We start from the raw sequence: 23,844 nt of genomic DNA, 5'->3' as shown, positions 1-23,844 counted from the left end.
GCTGCTGCTTACCTAAAGTGAGACAGGGAGACTGAAGAAACTCATTTTCCTCTGCTCACCATCAACTCTCTGTCCTTTTACCTTGGATTTCCCATTCCCACATCAATTTCAGACCCTCTGTTCACATCTTTGCAAAAATTAAATTTTGTATTGTTCCTAGGTGGAAGCCATTATCTACTGCTGGACCAGTTATCTCAGATTCTTCAAGATTATGGCTATGATGTCACCATGCTTCTTTATGGACGAGATTTTTTAATCCCAGGTACATTTTTGTTTTGTAAGTATTGAATTCTTGAAATTTTCTATTGCAAGCAAAGAGATATAATGTCTTTTGTATAGCACTAATTAGGACAAAATATTTTTGAATCTAGTTGTACTGACAGAGTAGAAAAAAATGTGAGTGTATGTGTGTGTGTGTGTGTGTGTGTGTGTGTGTTGCCTCTTGGGTATCTTATCAGGCTCTGTAGATCTGGCCTCCACATGCTATAACTACATGGCTTACCCCCTTACCTAGGTGTCACTTCATTTCAGGCAAGCCTCTATAAATTATTACCCATCATTTTGAAAAGTACTACTGTGTGCTTTGACTTTAATTTGTATTGAACAGAAATGTTCAGCCATATTTATAGCTTCTTTATGTAAAGAGAGTTATTCTTCCTGTTTCGTAGGTTACTTTCTACTCCTGCTATGACACCTGAACTTTAAGAAAGCCTTTTTAAAGGATGTGTTTTAATCATATTCTAGGATCAGAATCTATCAATGACATGATTCTAAATTCTTGAGAAGTCCTTGACTGCCCATGATTTGTGCATAGTGATGGAGAAGTGCTTGAGTCACTTAAGCTTGAACTTAAGATGAAATTCATCAATGTTGTCAAGTGTTTCTGTTGACAGACAAGGACACAGAGGCTCAGAGAACTCAAAAGATTTGTTCAAGTTCATACAGCATGTTAATAATAGAGTTGTGTGGATCTGGAACTTTAAGCTCTGGATTTCTCATTCAGAATTGCTGAAACTTTAATTAAAAAATTTAAAATTAATCATTTTTGATGAAAAACAAGTCTGAGCAGGTATGAAAATCTAGAGATGAACTTCAGGCTCTCTTACTGTTTAATCACCTTTTAGATTGGGTTCTATATTGTTCACTGGATATCTTTTCTACACACATCCCCTTGTATCTGCCTTGATTATCAGTCTGATTGTGTATTTTCCTTGACTACCAATCATGGTAGTTCTAGTCCATGATCATTTCATTTTGGTGGTTCCCACAGATTGAGTAACTGCTGAAAGCTTTAGATCCTCTACCTCTTTAACAAACATGCCCACATTCAAAATTACAAACCATTCAGGGGACCCATGGATTCCCTTAGTTTTATTCCTGGTTCCAAGTTTTAATAGTCCAGAGTTTCTTGCAATATTTACCATTCATTGAGAATTTCTGAGGTTTTTGAAATGGATTTTTTTTTTTTTCTCATCAGCAGTAGATCTTGGTAGAGGTCTGCAAATAAGGGAACATTTGATTGGATTATTCAACACTCAATATTGAAACTTTTGAATCTGTATTAACTATTTCTCAGATAACTTCTTTAGGGGTTTTATTTACAACTTTAATGAATAAATGACTTCAGAAAAATTGAAGTAGCTATTGTTTCTAATGCTGAGATGTAGGATTGTTCTGATCAATAACTGAAGTCAGAGGTGTAAGATGCCACCTTATGGAGGACTTAATGACCTGCAGTTCTGACCTTTCTTTTCCTAAGAGCGCTTGCTGTCTTCTGCCAGATGGACATTCCCCAAGTGACAGGTTTTCTTTCTTCTGTTCAGTTACATCATTGATTCTCATAGGCTTTACTACAAACCCTGAAGCAAAGTTCTGTCTGGAGGGACAATTGTCCTGACCAGACAATTCCACCCCGTCAGCCAGTTAGTTCTGCTTTTGTTGGGTATGGTGGTAGGAGAGCAGATCAGCAGCTAATGTTAGGAAGCCCTATGTTGGAATTCAGGCTTTGGATTCATAGGATCCTCAGTTTATCTACCTAGATTTTTTTCACCGTAGCCCTGGGAGTTAAAAAAAAAACAAACCCTAGTATCTAGTCTGCTGTTATCAAGAGGAGATCAGTTTCTTATTATTGAGGTTTATAAAGTTTAATAAATTACAACAACTTTTCCCTCTGAATTTTAGAACCTATTGAGAAAAGTTAACTCCATAACTCTAACAGGAGTTAGAGCAAAATGCACCTTTATCTAGCTGATTGGGAAGATTTCCTTAGATCTTCATTAACTGTCAAGGCTGAGTAGTGGCTTGAGAAGAGGCTCTGTATAACCTCTAGGTTTTCTTCTGTTTATTTGTTATGGTGCTTTGAGTAGTTTTCTCCATGTTTTCATTGACTGTTCCCAGGAAGACCCCAACCCCAGAGCTTTCTCTTCCTACAACTCTCTTGTGTATTCTGGTATTCTGCCCTGTGAGTTCCAGCTGCCATGCCCTCCCCCAAATCAGTTCTCCACTCAGGGAGATGGCCAGGCCACATCTGGGTATCTCCTTCTTGAGCTGTATTGTGGATGTTTTCACCAGCCATCTGTGAATATATTGCACTACCTGGAGTGCAATGTCTAAAAACCATTTTAACATGTACTTGGTCTCGTTTTATTTAGTTGTTTAAAGTAAGAATTTTAATATGGTCCTCTCCCTTTGCATGGCTGCAGACTGAAGTTTCTTATCTTCATTATTTAAACCATTATATGGAAACAATATTCACAATTTGTTATCTTTGGATATATACATTTGGTAGCATATGTATGTATCTATACCTGTGAAACTACCAACATCATCAAGATAACAAATATATTTGTTCTTCACCAGAAGATGTCTAATGTCCTTCTGCAATCTCCCCTCCTGGCTCTCCCACCTTTCTATTCCCATTGCCAATCCATCACTGATATGTCACCATGTGTTTGATTGCATCATATAGATTTTATAGAAATGGGATCATAATTATGCCCCCTTATATTTTGGTTTAGTGCACTCAGAATAAATATTTTGATTTTTTTGATGAATGATATTCTTTGTATGGATTACCACAATGTGCTTAGTTAGTTGCTTGTTGGTGGGCATTAGGGTTTTCTCCTGTTTTGAGTTATTACAGATAAAACTGCAGTGAAAAGTTGTGTACAAGCCTTTGAAGGAATGTATGCTCTCTTTTCTCTGGATTAATTAGTAGGAGTGCAGTGGCTGAACCATATGCTAGATGTATGTTTCACTTCTTAAGAAATGGCCGCACTGTTTCCCAAGGGGCTGTAACATTCTGCCTTCTCACCAGAAGTGACTGCAAGTTCCAGGCACACCACATCCTTATCAATACTTGGTATGGTTGGTCTTTGCTTTTAGCCATCATTGTTTAAGTATTTACTTGTGTTTCATTGTGGTTTTTATATGCATATGATGTTGAACATTTTTTTCCTGGGCTTATTTGTCATCTGTATATCTTTCCAGGTTAAATGTCTGTCAAATTTTGCCCATTTTTAAATTGGATCTTTTTTTTTTCTCCTTATTGAGTCTTCAGTTCTTGATATATACTTTGGATATAAGTATTTTATCAGATATAAACTTTGCAAATGTTCTTTGCCAGTCCATGGCTTATCTTTTTACACTATTAACAGTGTCTTTTGAAAAGCACAATTTTTGGTGTGGGGAAATATATTTCATGTTTTTACTGTATGTATTAATATGTATATATGATTTTTTATTTATTCTCTTAATATGATCAGTTTTACTAGGTGGTTTTCAAATGTTAAACTAACTCATATTCTGGGGACAAACCCCACTTTGTCAAAATGTTCTTTCTGTTTTCATGTTTTTAGATTAGGTCTGTTAAATTTTGGTTTAAAATATTATATCTGTGACCATATGGGACATTGTTGTGTTCTTGGAACTTTTTTTTCTATTTTTCTGGCATTGTTATCAATGCAATGCTTACTTCAGAGAATGAATTGGGTAGTATTCTTTCTTCATTTTTCTAGAAGAGTTTGGGTACAATTAGTATTATTTCTTCCTAAATTGTTTTAGGCACTCTGAGAGACAGGATGTCTCTCCCCATCCCAAAGTTAGATTTGGATGTTGAGACTTATGGCCTTATATACATACCAGGAGGCTAATAAATGTTTTATTAATAACATAATGAGGCTTCATAGGGAAGAGTAAGGAAACTCCAAAGCTGGTCTAAACATACATTAAAAGAGTAGGAAAAGGAAGATGTGTTTGGGTTTTTATGGTGGCTAGTGGTGGGGCTGGAATGGCTGTTTCCCTTCACATTTGACTGATGACCAGAATGTGCCATGCTTCATTAATTTCAGTTTGAATCTGTGTTAAGTCATTATGGCATTTTATGAGACCTGCTGACTGAGGTTAGTGAAGGAGTTGAATGTTTCACTGAATGTCTTGTTCAAAGAAGATTAGGCTTGTGCATATACAGAAATTAATCAGTGCCTTGATCATGATTAGTAGTGTCTGAAAATCTGCAGAAGATAAGGACAATCTTGGGTAAGGCTGTATATTGTGTCTTTAGACACATGTATAACCTTCATTTATACTTTGGATATCTAAATGGCAAGAGATTCAGTGTTCTTTACCAAAATGGTACAATTTTCTTCCTTATAGTCTATTCAGAATGTTATTTTCTTCATCAGGTTAACTTTGGTAGTTTCTGTCTTCTAAGAATTTGTTTATTTCAACTATATTATCCAATTTATTGCCATCTAAAATTCATAGAATTCTAGAATTCTTTTTATCATTTTGTCAGCATTAGTGGTAGTCCTTCTCTCATTTTTGGTCCTTGTAATTTGTTTCTTTCTGTCTTGTTAGTCAATTTTCTTAAACTTTTCAAAGAACTGGCTTTCATTGTGTTCCTATTTATTTTGCATTTCCAATTTTATTAGTTTCTTCCCTAATCTTTTAATTCTACCTTCTGTTTATTTTAGGTTTACTACACTTTCTTCCCCAGTGTTTTAAGGGGCAAAATAGGTTATTGATTTAAGAGCTTTCTTTTGTAATATAGGCATAATACAGGTTTAAATTTCCTTCTGAGTACTGCTTTTGGTGCATCCCATAAGTTTTGTTATATTGTATTTTCATTTTCATTCATCTCTAAGTATTTTCTGATTTCCCTTGTGAGTTCTCCAGATTTGACACATTGGTTATTTAAAAGAGTGTTGTTTAATTTCCATAACTTGGAATTTTCCAGTTTTCCTTTTGTTGTCGATTACTAACTTCATCTTGATGTGGGCAGAAAAGTTATATTGTATAATATCTATCTTTTAAAATCATTGAGACTTACTTGTGACTGCATATATGATCTCTGCTAGAAAATGTCCCACATACCCTTGAGAGCAACGTGTATACTATTGTTTTTGGGTAGAGTGTGCTTTATATGTCCGTTACATCTAGTGAATCAATGTGTGTAAGTCTCATGTCTCTTTACTCATCTTCTTTCAGGTTTTTCTATCCATTATTGAGAGTGGGTGTTGAAATGTCCAAAGATTATATAGAAGTGTCTGTTTCTCCCTCTATTCTACAGCTATTGCTTTAGCTATTTAATGGTCTCTTGTTAGGTGCATATGTGTTCATAATAGTTATATCTTCTTGCTATATTGAACCTTTATTAATACATAATGTCCTTCTTTGTTTCTTGCAGTCTTATTTGATTTGATTTGATTTGTTCATTCTGCTATTCTCTGTCTTCTGATTGGAGAGTTTAAGCCATTTACATTTACAATTACTGATAAGGAAAGACTTATGTTCTGTCATTTTGATAATTGTTTTCTATATGTCTTTTAGCTTCTTATACTTCATTTTGTGTGTTACTCCTTGTTTTGTGTTTAGTCAAATCTTTGTTGTGAAATGTTTAATTCCTTTCTGATTTCCTTTTGTGTATCCTGTAGCTATTTTTTGCGTGTGTTACCATGGGGATTTATTTAACATGCTAAAGCTACAACACTCAAATTTTAAATTATATCAGCTCAAGTTTAATAACATTAAAAAAATTCTGCTCTCATAGGCTTTATGCCCTTTTGTTGTTGATGTCACAAAATTATATTTTTATACACTGTGTGCTCCCAAACATAATCTACCATTAATTTCAATGTATTAGTATCTTAAATTATGTAGAAAACCTGATTAGAGTTACAAATAAAGTTTAAACAGTATTTGTTTAAAACTAATAATTATGAATTAGTTCCTTTGTGTTTGTTATTAATGGTTTTATATATTTGGGTGTTTCTGTATTGGGTGCATAAATATTTATAATTGTTGTATCTTCTTGTTGGATTGTGCTATTTATTATGATACAGTGCCCTTCTTTGTCTCATTACAGTCTTTTTTTTTTAAAGTCTATTTTGTCCAATATAAGCATTGCTACTCTGATTTTCTTCTGACATCCATTTGCATGATAAATATTTCTCCATCACCTCGCTGTCAATCTGCAGGTTTGTTTAGGTCTAAAATGGATGTTTTGGGATGCCTGGGTGTCTCAGTCAGTTAAATGTCTGCCTTTGGCTCAGGTCATGGTCCCAGGGTCCTGGGATTGAGTGCCATGATAGTCTCCCTGCTCAGTGGGGAGCTTGCTTCTCCCTCTCTCTCTGCCTCTCTCTCTTTTATTCTGTCAAGTGAATAAATAAAATCTTTTTTTAAAAGATTTTATTTATTTATTTATTTGACAGAGAGAGAGAGATCACAAGCAGGCAGAGAGGCAGGCAGGGTTAGGGGCAAGCAGGATCCCTGCTGAGCAAAGAGCTCGATGCAGGGCTTGATCCAGGACCCTGAGATCATGACCTGAGCTGAAGTCAGAGGCTTAACCCACTGAGCCACCCAGGTGCCCCCAAACGAATAAATAAAATCTTTTAATAAAATAAAATGAAATGCATTTCTTGTAGGCAGCATATAGGTGGGTCTTATTTTTTTAAATCCATTCTTACACCCTGTGTCTTTTGATTAGAGTGGTTAATCCATTTACATACAAAGTAATTATTGATAGATATATATTTGTTTGTCATTTTATTACTTGTTTTATCCTTGTTTCTGGAGATTTTCTGTTATCCTTTCTTGTCTTTGTCAGTTTTGGTCTCTCCTTTGCACTCCTTTAATATTTCTTGCAGGGCTGGTTTAGTGGTCATGAATTCCTTCAGTTTTTGTTTGTCTGGAAAACTCTTTATCTCTCCTATTCTGAATTACAGCCTTGCTGGATAGAGTATAGTTTGTTGCAGATTTTCCCCAGTCAGCATTTAGAGTACATCATGCTACTCCCTTCTGGCTTGCCAAGTTTCTGTTGAGAAATCTCCAACTAGCCTTATGGGTCTTCCCTTGTGAATTAAGGGTTCCTTTTGTCATGCTGATTTTAAGTTTTTTTTCTATATCACTATATATTATGTAAATTTAATTATAATATGTCTTGGTGTTGGCCTGCTTTTGTTGATTTTGATGAGAATTCCCTGTGCCTCCTGGATCTGGATAATGGGAATGCTCTTGCACTGCTGGGGGGAATGCAAACTGGTACAGCCTCTGTGGAAAACAGCATGGTTTCTCAAAAAGCTAAAAATAGAACTATCCTATGATCCAGTAATCAGACTACTAGGTATTTATGCAAAGAATACAGAAATACTGGGGTGCCTAGGTGGGTCAGTTGGTTAAGCATCTACCTTCATTTCAGGTTGTAATCCCAGGATCCTGGGATCAGCTGGGAGTCTGCTTCTCCTTCTGCCTTCTCTCTCATGCACTCTTTTTCTTTAATAAATAAATAAAATCTTAAAAAAAGGAAGAATACAGAAATACTAATTCAAAGGGGGCATATCACCCTGATATTTATAGGGTGATATTTATAGGGATATATTATATTTATCTACAATAGCCAAATTATGGACACAGCCCAATTGTTCATTGACTGGTGGCATATATATATATATATATATATATATAATGGAATATTATTCAGCCATAGAAAAGAATGAAATCTTGCCATTTGGAATGACATAGGTGGAGCTAGAGAGTATTGTGCTAAATGAAATAGTCAGAGTAGGACAAATTCCATATGATTTCATGCATATGTGGAATTTAAGAAACAAAGCAAATGAAGAAAGGGGAAAAAAGAGACAAATCAAGAAGCAGACTCAGTTATAGAGAACAAATTGATGGTTACTAGAGAGGAGATGTGTGGGGGAATGGGTGAAATATGTGACAGAGATTAAGGAGGGCACTTGTAGGCGAGCACCAAGTGAGGTATGGAAGTTTTTGAATCAGTATTTTGTACACCTGAAACTAATATTACATGTATGTTAACTAACTGGAATTTGAATAAAAACCAAAAAAATCCTAATAATTGCTTTTAATATACTAGTCTCTTAAATCAAGTGTAGTTAAAATCATTGTTAGAGGGGTGCTTGGGTGGCTCAGTCAGTTAGGTGTCTGCTTTCAGCTCAGGTCATGATTCCAGGGTCCTGGGATTGAGGCCCATGCTGGGCTACTTGCTCAGTAGGGAACCTGCTTCTCCCTCTATGTGATTTTCTCCATGCTCATGCTCTCTCTCTGTCTTTCTCAAATAAATAAATAAAACCTTAAAAATAAAATAAAATAAAATAATTGTTAGAGTTGTACTAGCTTTTATAATTGTCCATACATTTACCTCTATTAAAATCTTTTTATCTTCCTCATACACCTTTGCATTATTCTCTGGTGTCCTTTCATTTTTCCCAAGAGGTCTCCCTTGAGCATTTCTCTCAGTGTAGGGCTAGTGGCAACAACCTACCTTAGCTTTGTTTATTTGGGAATGTTTTAATTTCACCCTCACTTTTGAAGGACATTGTTGCCACATACAGAATTTTTTGTTATCATTCTTTCCTTTTAACATTTTGAATATATTAGCCCACTGCCTTCTGGCCTCCAAAATTTCTGATTAGAAATCTATTGATCATCTCGTTGAGAATAACTTGTGTGTGATGAGTGACTTTTCTCTTGTTTCTTTTAATATTCTTTCTTTATCTTTCTAAAGTGTGATTATAACGTGTCCTGATGTGGGTGCCTTGAGTTAATTTTCCTTGGAATTTGTGAAGCTTCTTGGGTGTTTATATTCAATCTTTCATCTAGTTTGGGAGGTTTTCAGCCATTATTATGCAAAATATTCTCTCTATCCCTTTATTTCTCTCTTCTCCTTCAACATCAACAATACTTCTGTTTTTCCCTTAGGCTGTTTTCTCTTTTCTTTAATATTTTAACTTTCTGTTCCTCACCCTTGATAATTTCCTTTGTATTATCAAAAACCTAAGTTGACTGATTATTTCTTCTGCTTCTCAGATCTGCCTTTGAAACCCTCTAGTGAGATTTTCATTTCATTCATTGAATTTTTCAGGTCTAGATTTTGTTTTTAGTTTCTCTCTAGATTTTCTATGCCTTTATTTACATTTCTATTTTACATAAACCTTTTCCTTCACCTTCTCCACGTCTTCCTTTAGTTCTCTGAGAATCTTTAAGGCAGTTATTTTAAGTTATCATCTAGTATATCTGTTATCAGGTCTCTCTTAGGGATAGTTTCTGTTGATTTATTATTTACCTCCAAATAGGTCTCAGTTTCTTGTTTCTTGTTATATCTTGTGATTTTTGTTGAAAAGTCACCATTTGAATTTAACAATGTGTTAAATCTGGAGATGAGATGCACCTCCTTTCTTCAGGGTTTGCAGATTTTTATTAATTTTGTTTATTTATTTATTTATTTATTTATTTTTATTGTGTTAGGGTATCTTTGTGGTGAGGACCAAACTAAGGTGTAAATTTTGGTATTCTCAGGTCTTTTCTGAACATTTTACAGGACATGACTGGACACTTTCTAATTTTCCTGGCATATGTGGTGGCTTTCCAATATCTGACCCTTTAATATTTTCTCTCAAAAGGGCAAAATGAGAAAAATAAGGGGAAAAAATGGTGTTAGGTTTTTAAGTTCCCTGGAATTCCATTCAAATAGAAGAGGAAGTACTTGCAACAATGGGACAATGTTGCAAAAGTATTGCTGCTGACTTCTTTGTCTACCCCTCTTTGATCAGAAGGAGCAATCAGCAATTAGAGCACAGATACCTGATATTTGGATGAGAACGTCCTTTTTGCCTGCTTAGGCTCCTTAAACCTGTATGTAAGCTGCTTTTTGAACACATGTTCAACTGCCTGCTTTGAGACTGAGGGGTGGTGGAATGGGTAACTTTACTGTGGTAAGAGATGAAGTTAACTGGAATTATCTGCGATTTACACTTACAGACTTCTCCTGGGTGTTGCAAGTGATCAATTGACTGCAGAGTGCCAAAATAGTTATTTTAGAAAGATTCTGCAAGTGGACTTGTTGTCTAGGTTAGAAGACAGATTCCTGGTGCTCCACCATCATCTCAGAATCTTCCCCATCTCCATATATACCTCTGTAGGAACATGTGTTTGGGAAAGTTTCCAGTACTGTCATGCTGGAAATGAAACTGCATCCTTGACAGTAAGGATGGAAAGATCTTCAGCTGAACAATAGTTCTTCCCAGGAATTTTAACTGACATGCCATAGCTTGTGCTTTTTTAATTTTTATTTTTTAAATCTTTTTATTACATTATGTTAGTTACCATACAGTACATCATTAGTTTTTATTGTAGTGTTCCATGATTCATTATTTGTGTATAACACCCAGCACTCCATGCAATACATGCCCTCCTTAGTTCTCATCACTGGGTTAACCCATCCCCGTTACCCCTCCCCTCTAAGACTCTCAGTTTGTTTCTTGGAGTCTGTTATCTTTCATGGTTCATCTCCCCCTCTGAAATCCTCCTTCATTTTTCCCTTCCTTCTCCTAATGTCCTCCATGCTATTCCATATATTCCACAAATAAGTGAAACCATATGATAATTGACTTTCTCTGCTTGACTTATTTCACTCAGCATAATCTCCTCCAGTCCTATCCATGCTGATGCAAAAATTGAGTATTTATCCTTTCTGATACCTAAATAATATTCCATTCTATATATGGACCACATCTTCTTTATCCATTCATCTGTTGAAGGGCATTTTAGCTCTTTCCACAGTTTAGCTATTGTGGACATTGCTGTTATGAACATCGGGGTGCATATGGCTCTTTTTTTCACTACATCTGTATCTTTGAGGTAAATACTCAGTAGTGCAATTAATGGGCCATGGGGTAGTTTTATTTTTAATTTTCTGAGGAACTTCCACACTGTTTTCCAAAGTGGCTGCACCAACTTGCATTCCAGCCTTGCCAAGATTTTTTGTTTCTTGCCTTCTTAATTTTTGCCATTCTAACTGGTGTAAGGTGGTATCTCAATGTGGTTTTGATTTGAATCTCCCTGATGGCTAATGATGATGAACATCTTTTTATGTGTCTGTTAGCCATTTGTATGTCTTGTTTGGAGAAGTGTCTGTTTATGTCTGCTGCCCATTTTTTGACTTGATTATTTGTTTTTTGGGTGTTGAGTTTTAGAAGTTCTTTACAGATCGTGGATATTAGCTCTTTGTCTGCAATGTCATTTGCAAATATCTCCTCCCATTCCATGGGTTGCTTCTTTGTTTTGTTGATTGTTTCCCTTGCTGCACAGAAGTTTTTTATCTTGATGAAGTCCCAAAAATTCATTTTCACTTTTGTTTCCCTTGCCTTTAGAGATGTGTCTTGAAAGAATTTGCTGTGGCCAATGTCAAAGAGGTATTGCCTACGTTCTCCTCTAAGATTCTGATGGATTCCTGTCTCACATTGAGGTCTTTCCTCCTTTTAGAGTTTATCTTTTTGTATGGTGTAAGCGAATGGTTGTGTCCCATTTTTCCAGCACTGTTTATTGAAGAGAGTTTCTTTTTTCCATTAGGTATTTTTTCCTGCTTTGTCAAAGATTTTTTGACCATAGAGTTGTGGGTCCATATCTGGGCTCTCTATCCTGTTTCATTGGTCTATGTGTCTGTTTTTGTGCCAGTACCATGCTGTCTTGGTGATCACAGCTTTGTAATATAGCTTGAAATCAGGCAATGTGATGCCTCCAGCTTTGTTTCTCTTTTTCAACATTTCCTTAGTGATTAAAGGTCTTTTCTGGTTCCATACAAATTTTAAGATTGCTTGTTCCAACACTTTGTAAAATGCCAGTGGTATTTTGATCGGGATGGTGTTGAAAGTATAGATTGCTCTTTGCAGCATAGACAGTTTAACAAAGTTTATTCTTCTGATCCATGAACATGAAATGTTTTTCCATCTTTTTGTGTCTTCTTCATTTTGTTCATGAATGTTCTGTAGTTCCTAGGGTATATGTCCTTTACCTTTTTGGTTAGTTTTATTCCAAGGCATCTTATGGTTTTTGGTGCTACTGTAAATGGAATCTATTCTTTAATTTCTCTTTCCATAGTTCCATTGTTAGTGTTTAAGAAAGCAATTGATTTCTGTGCATTGATTTTCTCTTCTGTCATATTACTGAATTGCTGTATGAGTTCCAGTAGTTTGGGGGTGAAGTCTTCTGGATTTTCCACAAAAGGAATAATGTCATCTGCGAAGAGAGAGAGTTTGATTTCTTCTTTGGCAATTTGAATATATTTTCTTTCTTTTTGTTGTCTGATTGCTGTTGCTAGGACTTCTAGTATTATGTTGAATAATAACAGTGAAAGTGGGCATCTCTGTTGTGTTCCTGATCTTAAGGGAAATGCTCTCAGTTTTTCCCCATTGAGAGTGATAATCACTGTGGGTTTCTCATAGATCAATTTTAGAAGTTAAAGAATGTTCCCTCTATCCCTATATTCTGAAGAGTTTTAATCAGGAAAGGATGCTATGCTTTATCAGGTGCTTTTCCTGAATCAATTGAGAGGACCATTTGGTTCTTCTTTCTTCTCTTATTAATGTGTTCTATCATATTGATTGATTTGCAAATGTTGGACCACCCTTTCATCCCCGGGATAAATCCCATCTGGTTGTAGTGGATAATCCTTTTAATGTACTGTTGGATCCTATTAGCTAGGATCTTGTTAAGAATTTGGCGTCTATATTCATCAGGGATACTGGTCTAAGATTCTCTCTCTCTTTTTTTTAATTTATTTATTTGACAGACAGAGATCACAAGTAGGCAGAGAGGCAGGCAGAGAGAGAGAGAGAGGAGGAAGCAGGTTCCCTGCTGCACAGAGAGCCCGATGTGGGGCTCGATCCCAGGACCCTGGGATCATGACCTGAGCCAAAGGCAGAGGCTTTAACCCACTGAGCCACCCAGGTGCCCCTAAGATTCTCTTTTTGATGGGGTCTTTCCCTGGTTTTTGGATCAAGGTAATGCTGGCTTCATAGAATGAGTCTGGAAGTTTTCCTTCTGTTTCTATTTTTTGAAACAGCTTCGGGAGACTATGGATTATTTCTTCTTTGAATGTTTGGTAGAATTCCCCAGGGAGTCCATCAGGTCCTGGGCTCTTGTTTTTTGGGAGGTTTTTGATCACCATTTCAATCTGTTACTGGTTATTGGTCTATTCAGTTGTTGATTTCTTCCTGTTTCATTCTTGGAAGTTTATATGTTTCCAGGAATGTATCCATTTCTTCTAGTTTGCTTAACTTATGGGCATATAGCTGTTGGGATAATAATTTATAGATTATTGTTTCTATTTCCTTGGTGCTAGTTGCGATCTCTCCCCCTTTCATTCATAATTTTATTAATTTGAATTCTTTCTATTTTCTTTTGAATAAGTCTGGTCAGTGGTGTATCAATCTTATTAATTCTTTCAAAGAACCAGCTTCTGATTTTGTTGATATCTTCTACTATATTTTTAGTTTCTACTTCATTGATCTCTTCTCTAGTCTTAATTATTTCCCTTCTCATGCATAGGTTAGGCTTAATTTGTTGTTGATTCTCCAGTTCTTTAATGTGTAAGGATAGTTTGTGTATTTGGGATTTTTCTATTTTTGAATGAGGCTTAGATGGCTACGTATTTCCCCTTTTGGACGGTCTTTGCCATATCTGATAGGTTTTTGACCAATGCATTTTCATTCTCATTGGATTCCATTAATTGTTTAAGTCCTTCTTTGATTTCCTCGTGACCCAAACATTCTTGAGCAAGATGGTCTTTGTCTTTGAAGTGTTCGAATTTCGTCCAAACTTTTTCTTGTGATTGAGTTCCAGTTTCAAAGTATTGTGGTCTGAGAGTATGTAGGGAATAATCTCAGTCTTTTTGGTTGAGACCTGATTTGTGACCCAGTATGTGGTCTCTTCTGGAGAAAGTTCTATGAGTGCTTGAGAAGAATGACTATTCTGTTGTTTTAGGGTGGAATGTTCTATGAGGTCTATCTGGTCCAGTGTGTCATTCAAAGCTTTTGTTTCTGTGTTGATTTTCTCCTTAAGTGATCTGTTTTTTTGCTGAAAGTGGAGTGTTAAGGTCTTCTACAATTAATCTATTATTATTAATATGCCTCTTTATTTTGGTTAACAATTGGGTTATGTAATTGGCTACTCCCATGTTGGGGGTATAGATATTTACAATTGTTAGATCTTCTTGTTGGATAGACCCTTTAAGAATGATATAGTGTCCTTCTGTGTCTCTGACTACAGTCTTCAGCTTAAAGTCTAATTTGTCTGATATGAGAATTGCTACTCCAGCTTTCGTCATCCATTGGCATGAAAGATGGTTCTCCATCCCTTCACTTTCAGTCTGGATGTATCTTTAGGTTCAAAATGAGTCTCTTGTAGACAACATATGGATGGGTCTTATCTTTTTATACAATCTGCAACTCTGTCGTTTTATGGGAGCATTTAGGCCTTTCATGTTGAGAGTGATTATTGAAAGATACAATTTTATTGTTACCATTTTGCCTGTGAGTGCCTTGTTTATATAGATTGTCTCTGTGAATTTCTGTTCTGTATCACTCTTAGGGTCTTTCTCTTTTCATAGAACCCTCTTAATATTTCTTGCAGGGTGGCTTGGGGGGTCTTTCTCCTCCTATAGAACCTTCCTTAATATTTCTTGTGGGGCCAGCTTAGTGATCACATATTCTTTCAGTTTTTGCTGGTCTTGGAAGCTCTTTATCGCTCCATCCATGCTAAATGACAGCCTTGCTGGATAAAGTATTCTTGGATGCATGTTCTCATTTAGTACCCTGAATATGTCTTGCCAGCCCTTCTGGCTTGCCAAGTCTCTATGGACTGGCCTAATGTTATTCTGATGTTCCTTCCTCTGTACACATGGAATCTCTTTCCCCTAACTGCCCTTAAGATGATTTTCTTGGTTTTAAGATTTGCAAGTTTTACTATTACATGCCAGTTCATTGGTTTATTCTTCTTGATCTTGGAAGGGGTTCTCTCTGCCTCTAGGACACAAACGCTTGTTTCATTCCCCAGATTAGGGAAGTTCTCAGCTAGGATTTGCTCAAATATACGTTCTAGCCCTCTCTCTCTCTGCACCCCCTCAGGGACATCAAGGATTCCGTCATTGGAACATTTCATGGCATCATTTATTTCTCTAGTTCTGTTTTCATGGCTTCTAAGCTGTTCCAGGCCTCCTCCTGTCCCTTCTTTTCTATCAGTTTGTCTTCTAGATCATGAATTCATTCTTCTGCCTTGTTTACCCTAGCTGTTAGAGTATCTAGATTAGACTGGATCTCATTCCTAGCATTTTTAAGTTCTGCCATATCAGCTCTCACTTCTGCCTTTAGAGAATCTATGTTGCCATTAATAGTTTTCTGCAATGTAGTTATTATTTGCATAACTGTTACCCTGAAGTCTATTTCTGACATCTTATTTATATCCATATCCATTAGTTCTGTGGCAGAGGTCACAGTCTCTGAATTTTTCCTATGCTGGGGGTTTCTCCACTTAGTCATTCTGTTGAGCGGTGATTGAGGGAATGTACAGAGTCCAAATTATTGGCCACAACCTAAGCAAGATGCACTTGTTTTATAGGGACCTTAGGGTTGTCAGCCTCTTGTTCTTTCAGTCTGTCCTCTAGGGGAGGGGCCTGCAGTACTGTTACTCAGGCAACCCTGTTTGGGCAGAGTTTCTCTGCCCTTTGTGGGGGGGGGGTGGGCGGGCTCAGTGAAAACAGGTTTAGGGGCTTTTATTCTCTGGCAGCTTTCTCTGGTGGCTTTCCACATCTTTTCTGTGAGTCAGAGCAGAAGTAACCATATCTGAACCTCTGTCTCAGAACAGAAATGTCAGAGTCTGTTCTTCAGTAAAAACTGCAGGCCATAATCTCTCCATTTTTGTCTGTGCTGCTAAAAATCACAGTGTTCTGGGTTATGCGCCCCACAGCAGCCCTCTCAGCCCTTGCTTCCAGGTCTAGGCATGTGTCTGCCCTTTGTGTTTCTAAAGCCACCCACCATCCCCAGTTTACAGTGCACCCCTGAAGTTCATGGTCATGACAAATATTCATTGGAGGTGTCAATTTCACAATATTTAGGAGAATCTTTGGCTCAAAGAAAATACCCCAGGTTAAGTAACACCATATCTGGCAACAGCCCACCTATTTTAAAAGTTTCCAACAAATAATTCTGCTCTGGTCATGCTGTCCTGGTTATTTCTGCTTCCTAAAATGTTCTCACCTCCTCTCCTGCCCTTTCCCCAGCCAATCATATCTACCCACCATCCATGCCAACTCAAGAGCTTTCCACTTTGGGAGCCATCCCTGACTGTAGCAAATCTCATAGTTCCTTGTCTGCTTGACACATTCTATGATGCTCTGTATAACTTTTATCTGTATGAAAGTTGTCTGAGTTTTTAGAGTGACGATCTTCTTCCAGCCTACCTGTGGAAGTAACTTGGTAGCAGGGTCCTCCAATATTGATAATCTAGCCCTGTTTTTTTCTTTAAATTGTGTACAGTCTAAATTTTACAAATTGCTTCATATAAGGAACCTTCTGATAGTAAAAATTAGAATCGAAATTCTAAGCTGAACACAAAATTCACATTTTTCTAGCTTATGAGGTAAACAACTTAAAACAAAAATAAAAGTATGTTTGAAGCTTATAATTAACCTATCCATTTCATGTTTCCAAGTGTATTCAGAGAAGTAATGTTAACATTTTACTGATACCTATTTAAGATGCTGTCTGTGGCAATATTCTCCTTCAATGTTTTCCCATCAGTACCTGGAAAAAAAAATGACCATTTTTGCACAACTTATGGGCAATAGATAAGAATGCTCCTGACCAGATATTACAGGTACAGGTGCTTTGGAGACCCATGTTCCTCTTACTTGAATGAAGGACTGAGAATTAATGGCCCACCAAACCTCTAACCCATATGACACTACACCATATCAGCCCACTTAGAGAATGCCCACAAGTGAGAGCTCCTTAACAATATGCAAATGCCCATGGGCACTTTAGAATCAATTTTAAGTGACAACAGATGATTAGCTGAAATTACCCTCTGTTACATTTTTTAAAGGTTTTGCATAATGAATAATTGTTATAGGTTGTGGATAAATGCAAGTCATGAAGTACAAACTCCTCAAAAGTAGAGCATTAATCATATTTGAAGTTAAGTTAATAAATTGAACAAAATATAAGAAACCACTGTGTTCAGTATACCACACCATATTTAACATGTATGTACAATTAGTCTACAAAGTATCAAGCTGGGAAGAAGAGACAAGATGTGCATTAAAAATTATGAATAACAGAAGATGACATAGACAAAGTTTCAAATGGGTACTTTATATCAGATCTCTTACAGATGAGAGAATTTGGCCTAGTTTAGGTAAGGAGAAAGGCTTTCTGGGAAAAGTCAGACTTTAGGACCACCTTAACTGAATAAAAATTTAAGGAAAGAAAAGAGGTGTGGTTAGGCTGCTGTTATTAACCAAGAAAGCATGAATTTTTGTCTTTCCCCTCTTATGTCAAAGATGAAGAACTTTCTATATACCCCAGCTAATGATAAAAACTCTCAGGCTAATCACCCATTGTTATCATCAAGGTATTTGGGTTTTAAAATGAATTTAAAAAATAGTGGCTCAAGGTCTAAAAAATCAGTATTTTTCCATTCTTGAATTTATGTGAGGAGAAGGGAGGAAAAGTAAGTAAAAAATGGTGGCTCTGATTTGCCTACCAACAATGGGAAATTAAGTTGTCTATCCCAGATTTTTAATTAGGGAGAGAATATATACACAAAGACTGTAGGTGAAGTATTACCAGAAGATCCAGAAGGAACAATTCTCCTCAGTATACAGAAATACATTTTTGCTTTCAGTGGAAGAGGAGTAGTACACAGACTGAAAAATTGGGGGTGTCAAACTCATTTACTTTACCCATCCACTGCCACGCATCATTGATCTCCCCATCCATCCACTCATCCATCCATCCATCTATTTCTCTTAAACTCACTCCAAGTATCCATGCATCCAAAAATTCATTTGTGTCACTAAAATGGTAAGTCTTTCATTCAGAAAATAAAAGGAATTACCTGCCATGCAAAGCTTCTGTCTTAAAAAAAATCAAAACTTTTTAAAATTGTTTTTCATGATCTTCAATGGGAAACCAACTGAGAACTTGGTATGATTTTCCATTCTTCTCTAAAAAAAAACCATAAAAAGCAATAATAAAGATAGAGTTATGTCACATACCCCAGATTAATATTAACATGATGATACAATAGTTTTTTAATTCCAAAAGATATATATATATATATATATATATATGAATGTGTGCTTTTAAATAAATAATAAAAAAGTAAAAAGTATTTTTTATTGCTTTTGTTTTCTTGCCTTCTCATTCTTCAATCATAGGACCTGATAATATTATTGAGAACCTTATAATGATCCAGTCACTTTTATTCAATTTAAAGTACTGGAAGTTTCTACTTAAAGCTTTTGCTTAAAGGTATAGCTATTCTTCATTATACAAGTGAAAAAGCAAAAAGGAATAGAGTGTCAAATAATTTCTCAAGATTGAACATATAATGAGTGGTATCCTTTGTACTGAAATACAGATCTTCTATTATCATAGTTTCCCATTCTTTTCTCTTTTAGAAAAAAATGTTAAACATAAAGGTGGTACCTGCAAAGGTTTTTTATTCTGCCAAAAAATACTAAAGGCTAAGTTTAAAAACCATAGTCCTCTGCAGCCCTACTTACCATCCTGGATTTCCCCCAAAACTCATGTGTAATAGAGTCTGACACCATTTTTGAGGTTGGACTGCTGACAGATTTCAAACTCCACCTCCCTCTTAATCTTCTCTGAATCATCTTGGCAAAGTGGGAAGAAAGTCTCAACATACCTTCCTTTGTGTGAGCAAGATTTTCAAGCCAAGCAAGCCAGACCCAAGTAGGGAAATCCTCACCTCCATCCCATTGAGAGGCTTCTATAAGTGCATTTAGACAAAAGTATGGGTTTAGTCTTTAAATGGCCCTGGGTTCCAGCATGAACTGTGACTGACACCAGGCCAGTTGGAAGCCTCTGACTAATGGCTATGTGCTAGTCAGGCACTTTCCCCATTAAGAATGGTCCTCCAGGGTAGGACTGATACAATTTACAAGCCCAAAGAATGGTGTGAAGAAGAGTAGTCATCATGGCATATCATGAGATCCATACCTGTAAATATAGAAGGTGCACCTCAACCTTAGAAAATGCCTTTTCTTCTGCTGCTGATTATATCTCTGCAGCGAAAAGAAAACCTTGATTAACAGAGTAATAGGGGAAAACACTGATGATACTTCCATGGAGTTAATTCAGGGAGTTAATTCAAACTCAGTTTAATCTAAGATCTCTCAAAATCACCAGTGAGAATGCCCCTCACCTTGATGATATTAGGTAGGACATTGTGAGGAAGAAACTTATAAATACGAACAGATTAGAAAGAATATCCTCTCCAAAAAACATCTAATAACAACCAAAGGAAAGAGGAAAGAGAAGGAAAAGGCAAGATGGGAGGGTCAGGAAAGAAATTAAAGCAAAGTTCTCAGTTTTGACATGTGGAATTTAATATTATTTTAAAACTTTATAACAGAAAAAGGGCACAGATTTGTTTCTGTACTTTAGACATCAGAGCTTCTAAATTACTTTTAACATCATATGAGATGAATGAATGACAAGACTTAATGATCTTCATCAAGACTGGGCAAACAATAACACATCAGAATAATAGCTATCTAAATTTATCAAGGTAATTCCCTGAAGTTAGTTTTAGGAGTTTGTAACTCTTAAAAGTTACAAAACATTAGAAGACAAATGTGCATGCCCTGTCATAACACATGAAATTAAATATCCCATAGTTAGAAGACCCATTTGTTAAATAATCTCAAAGTGGACATGGTAGCTCTTATCTAAAAAGTCATAAGTTAAAATAAAATTAAGGTTTTGGCACTTACAGTCAGCATAACAAAAAAAAAGATACGTTGGATCTGCTCAACATATTAAAACTGTTAATACAACTCAATTTATATTAGTACAGTGCCTTTAAGGATTAAATCCTATTTAGTGGAGGAGTGATTATTCCTAGTGATTCTCCATTTAATAGCCTAATTTAGACTATTCCTAAACCTGGAAAGATGGATGGTGCCTTGCAGTGGACTACTATACTTTAATGCCATGCCCCATCTATTATGGCTCCCATTTCCAATGTTATTGAAATTGCTGACTATATGTAAGTACTCATAAATATTTCACAACCATACAAATTTAGTGCATATTTTCTGTTTAATTTCTATTTCAACAAGCTCTCAACCACAGTTTCTCTTCATCTTCATCTTGGAAGGATATAAATCACTTATAACTGGCTTCTCATGGACTGCCTCAACAGCCCTGCTCATAAGCTTGGCTGGCAAGATTTTTTTTTTAATTTTCATTTCTTTTCAGAGTAACAGTATTCATTGTTTTTGCACCACACCCAGTGCTCCATGCAATCTGTGCCCTCTCCTATACCCACCACCTGGTTCCCCCAACCTCCCACCCCCCGCCCCTTCAAAACCCTCAGATTGTTTTTCAGAGTCCACAGTCTCTCATGGTTCACCTCCCCTTCCAATTTCCCTCAACTCCCTTCTCCTCTCCATCTCCCCTTGTCCTCCATGCTATTTGTTATGCTCCACAAATAAGTGAAACCCTATGATAATTGACTCTCTCTGCTTGACTTATTTCACTCAGCATAATCTCTTCCAGTCCCATCCATGTTGCTACAAAAGTTGGGTATTCATACTTTCTGATGGAGGCATCATACTCCATAGTGTACATGGACCACATCTTCCTTATCCATTCGTCTGTTGAAGGGCATCTTGGTTTCTTTCCACAGTTTGGAGACTGTGGCCATTGCTGCTATAAACATTGGGGTACAGATGACCCTTCTTTTCACTACATCTGTGTCTTTGGGGTAAATACCCAGTAGTGCAATTGCAGGGTCATAGGGAAGCTCTATATTTAATTTCTTGAGGAATCTCCACACTGTTTTCCAACGTGGCTGCACCAACTTGCATTCCCACCAACAGTGTAAGAGGGTTCCCCTTTCTCCACATCCTCTCCACACATGTTGTTTTCTGTCTTGCTAATTTTGGCCATTCTAAGTGGTGTAAGGTGGTATTTCAATGTGGTTTTAATTTGAATCTCTCTGATGCCTAGTGATGATGAACATTTTTTCATGTGTCTGATATTGGCTGGCAAGATCTTAACCACACTGAACTTTCTCCAAGAGCACATGTATGACACTGCTTTGAGGTCAACTTCCTTTTACAGAGATTCATTGTGCACACTCATTCAAGACACAAGCATTCACACAGGAGCTCACAAAGAGGGTTGTGCTGCTGTCCTACAGAAAGCACAAGCTATGGGAGTTGGAGCAAGATGACAGAGGAGGAGGGGGACCCTATTTCAACCAGTTCCCTGAATTGAGCTGTATATCTACCAGACCACTCTGAACAGCCACGAAATCAGCCTGAGATGTAAGAAGATATATCCAGATCTCTACAAACAGAATCTCTCTGGCGGTTGGTTTTGAGGTATGAAGCTGGGAGCCATGACTCTACAGGCAAATACTGGAAGATAAATGGAAGGGGGAGGGAATCTCTGGGATCTTGCACCACCAGAGGACAAAAGCCTCCCATGCTGGGGACTGAGGACAGACTCACAGACCCACAGCAAAAGGGAAAGGTCTTTAGGGCATCCCCCTAGACTGAAACCTGGAACTTCAGGGTTTGGGTGACCTGGGATCATGACCTGAGCTGAAGGCAGAGGCTTTAACCCACGGAGGCACCCAGGCACCCCAGCACTTGACAACTTTTTAAAGTTAATGGAACAACTGGGAATTCATTGCAGTGATTTACTAAGGAGAGGAGATATCATGGATTCCTTAAAGTATGAGAACTTTGACCTATTATTTGTTGAAGCATTTGACTTCTGTTCTTTCCTGGTTGCTGACAAGCTTCGGAAGCCATTTGTGTCAATTCTTCCCACCCCATTTGCCAGTGTGGACTTTGGGCTACCAATCCCTGTGTCTTATGTTCCAGCATTCCATTCCTTGCTATCTGATCACATGGACTTCTGGGGCAGAATGAAGAATTTTCTGATGCTCTTTGATTTCTTCATGAGGCAATGGCAAATCCAATCTGCATTTGACAGCACCATTAAGGAACATTTCCCAGAAGGTTCTAGGCCTGTTTTGTCTCATCTTCTAAGGAAAGCAGAGCTGTGGTTTGTTAACTCTGACTTTGACCTTGAATTTACTCAGCCCTGTTACCCAGCATTGTGTATGTTGGAGGCTTAATGGTGAGATCTGTTAAAGCAGTACCACAAGTAAATGAAATCTTTATGCTCAATATGGACTTATGCAAAGCTTTTCAGTGCAGAGTTGTTGACTCCTCTGCCAATGGGAACTGGGAGTAAAGTAGGATGAGATAACAAAACACCTAGGATGTACCTCTTTATTTTAATTTGATTTAATTTAAATCAATTTCATTTAAATTTTTATTCCATTCTGTTATTTTATACTTTATTTTACTGTGGTAAGAATGGCAATATGGGATCCACCTTCCTAACACATTTTTTTTAAGTTTTATTTATTTATTTATTTGACAGGCAGAGATCACAAGTATGCAGAGAGGCAGCCAGAGAGAGAGAGCTGGGTAGGGGGGGAAGCAGGCTCCCCGCTGAGCAGAGAGCCCGATGCGGGGCTCGATCCCAGGACCCTGGGATCATGACCTGAGCCAAAGACAGAGGATTTAACCCACTGAGCCACCCAGGTGCCCCTCCTAACACATTTTTAACATATACCACATAATTATTGACTATAGGTACCATGTTGTGCCTTAGATCTCTATATCTTATTCATTTCACTTAACTGTAACTCTTCCTCCTTTGAATAGTAATTATCAATTACCTACTTCCCCCAACCCCTGGAAATTAATGAGTACTTTTTTTTTTAACATAGGTAAATTTAAAAAAAAATAATTTTTTAAAATTTCTTTTCAATGTTCCAGAATTCATTGTTTATGCACCACACCCAGTGCTCCATGCAATACGTGCCCTCCATAATACCCACCACCAGGCTCACCCAACCTGCCACTCCCCTCCAAAACCCTCAGTTTATTTCTAAGAGTCTACAGTCTTTCATAGTTCATCTCTCCCTCCAATTTCTCTCAACTCACTTCTCTCCATTTCCCCATGTCCTCCATGCTATTCCTTATGCTCCACAAATAAGCAATACCATATGATAATTGACTCTCTCTGCTTGACTTATTTCACTCAGCATAATCTCTTCTAGTCCTGTCCATGTTGATACAAAAGTTGGGTATTCATCCTTCCTGATGGAGGCATAATATTCCATAGTGTATATGGACCATATCTTCTTTATCCATTTGTCCATTGAAGGGCATCTTCGTTCTTTCCACAGTTTGGCAACTGTGGCCAT

The 23,844-nt window shown here is 37.0% G+C and overlaps 1 pseudogene; it reads left to right on the top strand.

Moving 5' to 3' along the window:
• Window positions 1-23,844, top strand: part of LOC116864400 — a 36,581-nt pseudogene that overhangs the window by 2,204 nt on the left and 10,533 nt on the right.

This window comes from Lontra canadensis, unplaced genomic scaffold, assembly GCF_010015895.1.
Source record: "Lontra canadensis isolate GAN:19392208 unplaced genomic scaffold, GSC_riverotter_1.0 scaffold5, whole genome shotgun sequence".
In the NCBI taxonomy this organism is placed as follows: Eukaryota; Metazoa; Chordata; class Mammalia; order Carnivora; family Mustelidae; genus Lontra; species Lontra canadensis.
This window is presented reverse-complemented; position numbering and strand designations above follow the sequence as displayed.